The sequence below is a fragment of the Podarcis vaucheri genome (assembly GCF_965113315.1).
Source record: "Podarcis vaucheri genome assembly, chromosome: 15".
In the NCBI taxonomy this organism is placed as follows: domain Eukaryota; kingdom Metazoa; phylum Chordata; class Lepidosauria; order Squamata; family Lacertidae; genus Podarcis; species Podarcis vaucheri.
The window spans coordinates 45482368-45493935 of record NC_138753.1 but is presented as its reverse complement, the minus strand read 5'-3'; positions in this window follow the sequence as shown (position 1 = coordinate 45493935).

Genomic DNA, 11568 nt, shown 5'->3' with positions numbered 1-11568 from the left:
AAGAGGTCAGCCAGATGTGGCATGATGCAGATTCTCCTTTCCAAAGTGGAGTCCTGTCTGTGGACACCTACTAGGGAAATGCAGTCGACTGGGATGCCCCCTGCATTTTCCCTGCATCAGATGTCACTGTGCTCACAGCACGTGCAAGCAATGGACAGATAGGGAACACCATGCGAGGTAGCACTTCAAAACTACACGAATAATTTGGGTTACATTTTAAGGAAAGGCAAAGCGTCTTCTCTTGGGAACGTCCACCTGCCCTATCATCTTTGCAATACTTTCCCATTTATCTCTCAAGATGGGTGTGATTTGCAGCTGCATTATGCAGACATACAGTCATACATGTCTGCTGCTGTTCACGGACAAGGGTTTGTACGTACTATAGAGTGGTGCTTTTGGTTTGTTTTTACATGCAAGTATGCACTTCTCACATTGTGTTTTAGCAGCCCTCAGGTGTGCATCTGTGTTACATAGATTGCTATGTGAGAAACAGCCCTTTAGAACTTGTATTAACATGAAGTAAAAAGGAAATTGGGTATTTCATTGGTCTTTTGCTTGGACTCTTTGCCTCCAACATATACAGGTGGTGTTGGGAAGATGTAATTACTAGAGTATCATTGACAATGACCTTTTAACCATAGTTGACTGTATATACTGAGACGTTATGGGTCGGGTGTTTTGGGGGGGGGGTCTGCCGCTGGTACGAATTTAGTCACTTTAACATTGGAACTTCTGCCTCATTGAATTCAGGGTTTAATGTACTTGAAGCTGTTCCCATACTTACTTTACAGCTTGTGTTATATTTATGTATTTTATATGGTATTGTGAAAGTCTCTCTTTTTCCCACCTTAACACTGAAACTGAAACTGACTTCTGCTTCAGTTCCTTGGTCATGAGGCAAACAGAAAGGATTTGAAAAGTGTCTCCTTTTCCTGTGCTCTTAAGAAAAAAGGACGGTTGTACAAGACATCAGCATTATGACTTTAAAAAATGTTTACTTTTCCACAATCAGTTAGTCTCCTTTCTCTTGCCCCCGTCATGCATTTCAGGAAAGATATTTGCACTTATCAAAACACTCCTGGGTGTGCTTTAGATTGCTTTAGCGGGTAGAATTGGGCAAATCAGCATTTTGTTGTATGACAAGCTGCGGTGCAGATGCAGTTGGGTGAGGGGTCCCCTCCCTGGACTTTGGTAAGAAAGAAATGAAGTGAATGCTCTTTGCAACTGTGTTTTCATGCAGAAGTCCAGGGTTGGCAAGCTCTGTTGCTGTGGGCTTGCCATATCTGCCAGTGAGATTGGTGCAGAAACCATACAAGCTTCATGGAGAGGAGTGCAGAATGCCCAGGAGCAGAGCTTGGTGGGTTACATCCCTTCCCCCCACGTGTTAACTTCATTTCAGTTAAAAGAAAAACACTGCCACTTTGCCAAAGCTGTTCCTCCATTCACAGCTTCCCATTGGTGATGCTATTGGCAGTTGTGCAGAGGAACCAGTGTAGCGGTGGTTTTGGAAGTCTGCTTTTGGAAATTAATAAAATCAGTGTGTTGAATCCTCTCCCAAACACCTGTCCTCTCCCCCCAAGTGGACATCCGAAGGAATTATTTTTCAATAAGAACTGGAGAAAATATTATATTTGTTTATTCATTCATATTGATCTGTGTCTAGCCTGTGTCATCACCCCTCCCATTTTAAAAACAACAACAAATAATTTGTGTTGCCGTTGAAAACCATGATGGTAAAATAGCTATTATGACTGGCTAGTAACAAGACTGTGTCTTTTTATTGTTAATAAGGGTATGTGCTTATTCTGACATTGCTATATGAAATTACAAAAATCCATTTGTACCCACACATGTGATATTGCACAATGGGCACCAGTACCAACAATTTGTCTCCATTCCTGTGTACTCTATCTGTAACAATGAATTTGTAGAATTGTTATTTCTGTAGACCTTGTTACTACGTACCAACCTTTGTAGATTCTGTGAAATGTTATTTTAACAAAAATCACCAGAGTCTTTAATAGCAAAATCATTGTTATTCACTTTAAAGTCAATATATTAGAGGAGTTTCTCAAACCCAAATAGAAGCTCTCAACACTTTTAAAGTCGTGTTATTTTTTCCCTGGGGATGTTCCATGGGGACATTACTGTATTATGACTTGATGTTGCTGCGTAGATTTTGAGACTTAAACAACATTTTGGAGGGTTTTGTTGTTTGGCCTATGTTCTCTTGCATAGTGTGAAATCTATGAAGCTTGGTTAACCTGTATATAGATAGCTCATTGTTTATTAGTCATAGTGTAGCTAGGATTGCCTGTAATATTTTAGCTTCTTACTGAATGTGAGTGATGGTAGGAACATATAATTTTTGTACATTATATTAACGGAGATGTTGCCTTTTTTATTTTACAAATACTTCGGAATTCAGATGTGGTTTTGCTTCTGTGAAAATTAATTTGGAAAGGTTTTTAAAATGACATTCCACTGATTAAATCTTTGCTTGAGGTTGACTTCAATAAATTGTTCTGAATGTTCCAATTAAGTATTTGACTATTTTATTTTACTCACTGCCTCTTCAAGCATAAAGGGTTATTTTGAGAGTAGCATTTTTGAATTGACTAGAACTAAATATCTGTTACTCTTTTGTTAAGTATATTGGAGGTAACAAATGGGGAAATGCCTGGGGATAAAATACCAAGCAAACTGTTAAGAGTGCCACATGCAATAATTGTCAAAAATGTGTATAATTTTCTGAAAGAATTGAAGGTTTGGATTAGCTGCCCAGTCTGCTTTGTTTTGTGTTAAACAGGGACGGGATCCAGGGGGGTTGAGAAGAGAACAATTTCCAACATGTGAAAGGAAAAGATGGTGATGCCCTATTGAAGTTTCCCCCCTCTTCCCCCATGGAATTGACTTTGGGAAGTGGTTGCAGGGAAGAAGAGAGAAGTGGAGCTCCTGTAGGGAGGAAGGAGTAGAAGCCTTGGGGGAGTCATAAATGGAACTGTTTTGGGGTTTGTGGAGGAACTGAGGGAGAGTATTGAACAGATGTGACTTGTATCAAGGAGAAAGTGTCAAAATAGGAATGGGGTTTTCCAAAGGAATGTTCAGAGGAGAATAATGGAGGGCTGAAGCACAGAAAAGATTGTATTGAGGTAGTCTGTCTCTTAGGGAGAAAAATGGAGAATGGTGATTTGTTGCTGAGTATGTGAGTAATAGAAAGTTGTATTGGCCTGGGTATCTCTGAACAGGTGGGGCAGTTTTGTGGAGGACAGAATCGCGCTGGGAGAACGTTAAAGGCAAGCTGAAACATGGGGTAACCTAAAAAGAAATGGGGCATCATTGAGGGGAGGTGGTAGTACAGAATATTTAGATGGGTGGGCTAGTGAATTAGGAGGCTGGGAAGAGAAGAAAATGAAGATTAGTATGAAATATAATTCAGGGGTCCTGAAAAGAGCGCTATTGGGGAGTGGCCATGTGAGATTCTATTAATCTTACCTGTTTTACTGGGCTCTTGTAATTGGTTTACCGCCCTGAGTAACAACTGCAGACGGGTGGTAAAGAAAGTCCAAATCTTTTTTTCAGATTGCCTGTATGTGGAAATTACCAGATGTTAGTTTGAAGGCAAACCCTTTCTCGGTGGAGGGCAGAGTAATTCATGCAGGATTTTCCTTATACTGGGCTTCTAAAATTCTCACAAGAAGCTACATCTTTGACCTTGTCTTACTGCAGTCTGAAAGATTCTCCTTGGTTTTGCATATTTTTACACAGAACTTTATAAAAAAAATCTACACAGAGCTTTACTTCCCCCAGAAAGAAACTGCCAGGGATGATGGGAGTTGTAGTTCAACAATATCTGGAATACCAAAGGTTCCCCACACCTGTGCTAGAAAGCAGTTTGCTAGGTATGCATGTTTTGCTATAGACTAGCACCACTATTGCTCCATACCCACAATTTTGATGAGTTTCTTGTTTTTAGCAGATGCTGGCTCCGTAAACTGGGGATATATATTATACATATAGCACTCCATTTCTTGTATTTTAAAGCCCTTCCATCAGATCATAGGATTAATAAATCTCCAAGGCTTCTGCTGACGTATGCAAAACCACCATAGCCACAAGGCCAAGATACAGGCCCAGCAAGGCCACCCATGGATAGGTGTGGGCAGATGCAAGGGATGCCTCTGTCCTGGGCCAAATGCCAGCAGGGCCCCCCAAACTTAGTGTTCATTTTTTAAGAAATGAAAACTAAGTCAGTTGGACGTTTCTAAAGAAAGCTAGAGCACAAAAAGTGAAAGCAGATTGAGTGCTTGAGCATCATTGCTAAGGATGCTTAATTACTATTACTAAGCAATCAGAAGGGATGTTCACCACCCCCACCAGGGGCTCAGAAGGGGGTCCCCCCCCACTTCCCCAAGCAGCAGAAAAAGACGGAGTTAAAGATGTAATGGTAAAATGGGCACAAGACCTGGGATATAATAATTAGAAAAATGGGAAAACCTCTGGAAAGATGATATCAGATTCACAGCCTGTTACACGATTAAAGAAAATTTCCTTAAAATGATGTACCAGTGGTATATTGACTCAAGCAAAATTGGCTAAAATGAACAAAAATATTAGTAACAAATGATGAAAATGTAATCTAAAAGAGGGGAGTCTTTTCCACATGTGGTGGATGTGTCCCAGAATCAAAAAAATCTGGGACATGATATATGAAGAAGAAAAAAAATGATTAGACGTACATATTTTGAAAAGCCAGAATTATTTTTATTGGAAATTTTCACAATGTTCATCCCAAAGGAAAATAAAAGAGATTTCTGTACCTAATCACAGCCACAAGGATCGTGATAGCGAAACATTGGAAATGTAATACAAGTCCCACAAAAGAATAATGGCTCTTAAAATTAAGTGAATATTTAGAACTTGCTAAATTAACAGATCTAATAAATCACTCAAAAGAAAGAACAAGGAGAAAAAGAGCTGTCTTTATTAATTACATGGGAAAAGAAGGCTTCCAGAACATCACCTGGCTTAGTAAAAGGTAAAGGTACCCCTGCCCGAACGGGCCAGTCTTGACAGACTCTGGGGTTTGTGCGCCCATCTCACATCTATAGGCCGGGGGCCAGCGCTGTCCGGAGACACTTCCGGGTCACGTGGCCAGCGTGACAAAGCTGCATCTGGCGAGCCAGCGCAGCACACGGAACGCCGTTTACCTTCCCGCTGGTAAGCGGTACCTATTTATCTACTTGCACCCGAGGGTGCTTTCGAACTGCTAGGTTGGCAGGCGCTGGGACCGAGCAGCGGGAGCGCACCCCGCCGCGGGGATTCGAACCGCCGACCATGCGATTGGCAAGTCCTAGGCGCTGAGGCTTTTACCCACAGCGCCACCCGCGTGGACCCGTGTGGACTTCCTCTTGGTTCATGTTGGAACCAATGACACTGCAAGCAATAGCCTCCAGAAGATCAAAAGAGACTACGAGGCTCTCGGCAGGAAATTGAAGCAACTAAATGCACAAATTGTCATCTCGTCTGTCCTCCCAGTTGAACGACGTGGCCCAGGGAGAGAGGGGAAAATAGTGGAAGTGAACAGCTGGCTTCGCAAATGGTGTAAACAGGAACGGTTTGGATTCTTAGATCACAGACTGCAGTTTCTTGAAGATGGACTTCTGGCAAGTGATGGGCTGCACCTCACAACGGTTGGGAGAAATGTTTTTGCCAAAAATCTCAGAAACCTCATCAGGAGGGCTTTAAACTGACTAATGTGGGGGAGGGAGACAGTGCTCCTGAAGGTAGGAGTCTATCAATTATTGAAGATGATCATCCAAATGTCATAGACCAAATGGAGCAAACAGCATGTGGACCTAGTGGTGGGAGGAAAAAATCCTTAAATAAGAGACACGGGGGAATGATTAATGGACTTCAATGTCTGTACACTAATGCGCAAAGCATGGGAAATAAACAAGATGAGCTTGAGCTCTTGGTACAGCAAACTAAATATGACATAATAGGCATCACTGAAACCTGGTGGGATAAGTCCCACGATTGGAATGTAAAAATGGGGGGATACAATCTATTTCAGAGAAACAGACCAGACAAGAAAGGAGGAGGAGTGGCGTTATATGTCAGGGATGTGTATACCTGTGAAGAGATCCAAGATTTAGAACCTCAAAGCCAAAGTGAGAGCATTTGGGTCAAAATTAAGGGAGAGAAGAATAACAGAGACCTCATTGTGGGAGTTTACTATAGATCCCCAAGCCAAACGGAGGACATAGATGATGCCTTCCTGGAACAGATGGCCAAGCATGCAAAAGGAAGGGAGATAGTAGTAATGGGGGACTTCAATTACCCGGATATTTGTTGGACGTCAAACTCAGCCAAGAGCATAAGGTCAAACAGATTCCTCACTGGCCTTGCAGACAACTTCATTGTCCAGAAAGTGGGAGAAGCAACAAGAGGAACAGCCATTTTAGATCTGGTCCTAACCAATGTTGATGACCTGGTTAGTGGGGTAGATGTGGAAGGATCATTAGGCGCGAGTGATCATGCTCTTCTGAAGTTTACTATACAGCGGAAAGGAGCAGCCAAGCATACTAGGGCTCAATTTCTTGACTTTAAGAAAGCCGACTTCATAAAACTTAGGGAAGTGCTGGGTGAGATCCCATGGACAGCAATACTAAAAGGAAAGGGAGTTCATGATGGCTGGGAGTTTGTTAAGAGGGAGATAGTAAAAGCACAACGTCAGGCAATACCAATGAGACGGAAACATGGAAGGTGCCTAAAGACGCCAGGGTGGCTATCTAAAGAACTTTTAACTGAATTAAGATTAAAAAAGGATGTGTACAAAAAATGGAAAAGGGGGGAAACCACCAAAGAGGAATTCAAACAAATAGCCAGCACGTGTAGACACAAAGTCAGAAAAGCTAAAGCACAGAATGAACTCAGGCTTGCTAGAGAGGTTAAAAGCAACAAAAAAGGCTTTTATGGGTATGTTCGTAGCAAAAGGAAGAACAAAGAAACAGTGGGGTCACTCAGAGGAGAAGATGGTGAAATGCAAACAGGGGACACAGAAAGGGCTGAACTCCTCAATGCCTTCTTTGCCTCAGTCTTCTCCAATAAAGAAAACAATGCCCGACCTGAAGAATTTGGAGCAAATGATTCAGCAAAGGAAACACAGCCCAGAATAACTAAGGAGATAGTACAAGAATATTTGGCTAGTTTAGATGTATTCAAGTCTCCAGGGCCAGATGAACTGCATCCAAGAGTATTAAAAGAACTGGCAGATGTGATCTCAGAACCACTGGCAGTCATCTTTGAGAATTCCTGGAGAACAGGCGAAGTCCCGGCAGACTGGAGGAGGGCAAATGTTGTCCCTATTTTCAAAAAGGGGAAAAGAGAGGACCCAAATAATTACCGCCCAGTCAGTCTGACATCAATAGCAGGGAAGATTCTGGAGCAGATCATTAAGCAAACAGTCTGTGCGCACCTAGAAAGGAATGCTGTGATCACCAATAGTCAGCATGGATTTCTGAAAAATAAGTCATGTCAGACTAACCTGATCTCGTTTTTTGACAGAATTACAAGCCTGGTAGATGAAGGGAACGCAGTGGATGTAGCCTACCTTGATTTCAGCAAGGCATTTGACAAGGTGCCTCATGATATTCTTGTAAAGAAGCTGGTAAAATGCGGTCTTGACTATGCTACCACTCAGTGGATTTGTAACTGGCTGACTGACCGAACCCAAAGGGTGCTCATCAATGGTTCCTCTTCATCCTGGAGAAGAGTGACTACTGGGGTGCCACAGGGTTCTGTCTTGGGCCCGGTCTTATTCAACATCTTTATCAACGACTTGGATGATGGACTCAAGGGCATCCTGATCAAATTTGCAGATGACACCAAACTGGGAGGGGTGGCTAACACCCCAGAGGACAGGATCACACTTCAAAACGACCTTGACAGATTAGAGAACTGGGCAAAAACAAACAAGATGAATTTTAACAGGGAGAAATGTAAAGTATTGCACTTGGGCAAAAAAAATGAGAGGCACAAATACAAGATGGGTGACACCTGGCTTGAGAGCAGTACATGTGAAAAGGATCTAGGAGTCTTGGTTGACCACAAACTTGACATGAGCCAACAGTGTGACGCGGCAGCTAAAAAAGCCAATGCAATTCTGGGCTGCATCAATAGGAGTATAGCATCTAGATCAAGGGAAGTAATAGTGCCACTGTATTCTGCTCTGGTCAGACCACACCTGGAGTACTGTGTCCAGTTCTGGGCACCACAATTCAAGAAGGACACTGACAAACTGGAACGTGTCCAAAGGAGGGCAACCAAAATGGTCAAAGGCCTGGAAACAATGCCTTATGAGGAACGGCTAAGGGAGCTGGGCATGTTTAGCCTGGAGAAGAGGAGGTTAAGGGGTGATATGATAGCCATGTTCAAATATATAAAAGGATGTCACATAGAGGAGGGAGAAAGGTTGTTTTCTGCTGCTCCAGAGAAGCGGACACGGAGCAATGGATCCAAACTACAAGAAAGAAGATTCCACCTAAACATTAGGAAGAACTTCCTGACAGTAAGGGCTGTTCGACAGTGGAATTTGCTGTCAAGGAGTGTGGTGGAGTCTCCTACTTTGGAGGTCTTTAAGCAGAGGCTTGACAACCATATGTCAGGAGTGCTCTGATGGTGTTTCCTGCTTGGCAGGGGGTTGGACTCGATGGCCCTTGTGGTCTCTTCCAACTCTATGATTCTATGATTCTATGACTAAATCCCACTGACAGACTGTCTCTCCAAGATTTACCATTTGAATACAGATCTGGAAAAAATTGATATACTAAGTACGTTCATCGATAGCGGGAAGTCAAGATATGAATTAAGGAGCCAAGCCGAAGCTGTTTAAAAGGGGATTGAACTCCCTATGTAGAAGTTGATGTGAAAATATTTATTTTTTGAAGTTTGTTGTCTATTTTTCTATTTTTATTCATTTTGTTTCTTCTCTCTCTTATATCCTTTACTTTTTTGGTTTTATTTATGTATATTTGATGTATTTGTGTTTGCAACTAATGAAAATCTTTTTTTAAAAAAAAGTTGGATGAAGGAGGCAAATGGGGGTATGATTGCACTTCATTCCTGTTCACTTTATTTCATCCACCCAAATGTGCTGCCTTTACATAATAAAACACTACTGACTTTGCTATGTTTTCTTTGGAAGCAACTGTCTTGCAATAAATGAGGTTTACTTTCTACTGAGAAAAAACTGATATTGCAGTTGTGTCTCCCCACCAGTTTTCCAAGTCCCCCACAAAGCCTCTATTGTTCTGCTTGTCATTTATTAGTATGCAGAAAGTAACCATAAAACAAAAATATGAACTACAGAATAAATTGGCAAATGCACCCACGAAACAATTAAACGGCTTACAGCTACATCCAAGTTAAAATTCCCATGGACTATATTTTATGATCTTTTAGGTTGGCAAAAAGTTGTGTATGCGTGGAGAGTTGTGACTCCACACATGCTGGTTGCTTGTATATTTGTGTCTTGATCCTAGGAGCTCCAAGCTGTGTGCACTCTTTCCCCTCCCTCTTTTATCTTCACAACAGCCCTGTTTTGTAGGGTGGGCTGAGAGCTGGTAATAATAATAATAATAATAATAATAATAATAATAATAATAATTAATAATTTTTATTTATATCCTGCCCTCCCCAGCCAAGGCCGGGCTCAGGGTGGCTAACAAGCAATAGTAAAACCAAGTTGAATGAATACAACTTAAAAACAAGATTAAAATACAATATTTTAATGGTAGCGCAGGCAGCAAAGCTGTGAAACAGCACGTGCTTAAAGAGGACTGGCAAACCTATTTGCCTGGGTATGAAATGCTGCATTAAAGCAAGGAGGCCTCTTTTCTGGCTTTCTTTGCATGATGTGAGAATTGTAACTCTGCGCTATGTGACATGTAGTTGTATCTTGCTTTTCTAGCCAGCTCAATATTGTGTACATTTTCCTCTGCTCCCCACACCCTCCATATCTTTGCAACAACTCTTTTGAGGTAGGTTCTGTTAATATATGTACACAAGCAGCACTTCTTGTCCCTAGATTGCTGGGGGTGGGCAGAGGCACGGATGCTGCAGGCTCACTTGCGGATCCTGGGGGCATCCCTGAGGCTCAGATGGGCACAAGCCTCTTCTGTTCAGGCCAGTGAGATCCAGCTGCCTCACAACCACTTTACCAGCCATATTTCCTTCCAGATCAGTAAAGCTCAACAAAAATACGGTACATAGCTAACTGAGGTTCTGCCCCCCCTAACAAAAGCCCCCCCCCCCGCGCAAAAATTTTGGCTACGCCCATGCTACTAGATGTGGGATTTCATAAAAAGCAGTGGGGAGGGGTGGGGACTGGCTGGCAGGCTGGCATTCTTGGGATCAAATATTAGAAATGTTATTGTACATGACATGAGGAGGGAGAGACATAATGTATAGGGATGGCCTAGTCCTCAGGTGGAGCAGCAGGGTCCTGAGTCTGATTGGACTTGCCAGATAATTCTAGCTGCTGAGCCTTGCAGCACTCAGGCCCTTTTATGCCAGGGCACACGGTCTGTATGCAGGAGGGAAAGCTGAGTGGCGCCAGGCAATATCTCCTCAGCACTTCTTCTTCAGCAGCAGCAGCAAGGGCATCTGATGCCCAGTGAATTGTTGAGTGCTGTCTGCAGCCACTCCTGGGGACAGAACTTTGAAGCCTTCCTCTGCCCAGCCCCTGAGGAGAAGTTAACAGCAGGCAGCAGCCCCTCTAGTGATGTTTCATGAACAGATCTAGCCAAACCTGAGCCATGTTCACACCATCTGAAGTCCTATGACACCACTTTAAACAGCCATGTCTTCCCCCAAAGAATTCTGGGAGCTCTAGTTTGTGACGGATGTTGAGCAGCATTGGGAGTGGATTAACCATCCCTCCTTTAGGGGAAAAGGTCCTCCCAGCAACGCTCACAACCCTGAACAAACCGCAGCTCCTAGGATTCTCATTCAGTTAAAAGAGAGTTTAGAAAGGGGGAATAAGTTCTAAGTATAATCAAAATTTATTAACTACTGGATTTCTTACCACCCTTCACTGTAAGTTCCCAAGGTGGGTTGCAACAATTTAAAAAATCAATATTTAAAACAGGATAGAAATAAATTACAATAATGAGAGCAGGGACATTATCAAGTGCCAAAGGCCAGGGTAAAAATGTGTGTCCTCATAGTACTTCATACGCATTTAAAATCTGGCAAATTTCAGAATCAAATTTTCACCTTTAGAATGAAGAGTTTACTTTTAAAGATAAATCTGAATAAAACTTACAAGGATGAAGCTTAAGGTTGCAACCCCATGACCACTTTTATGGAAGTAAACAGCACTGAAATCAATGGAACTTACTTTTGAGTAGACATGTCTAGGCTTCTACTAAAACTCTGATTTTTAAAGCAATCAGCTAAAACAACATTTCTATATCTTGCTTTCCCCAAGAGCTAACATAGTCCATAGGTAGCTTTGTTTGGCAGGGGCGAGGAATTCGAATGCAAATTGCAGCTGCTCTGAGA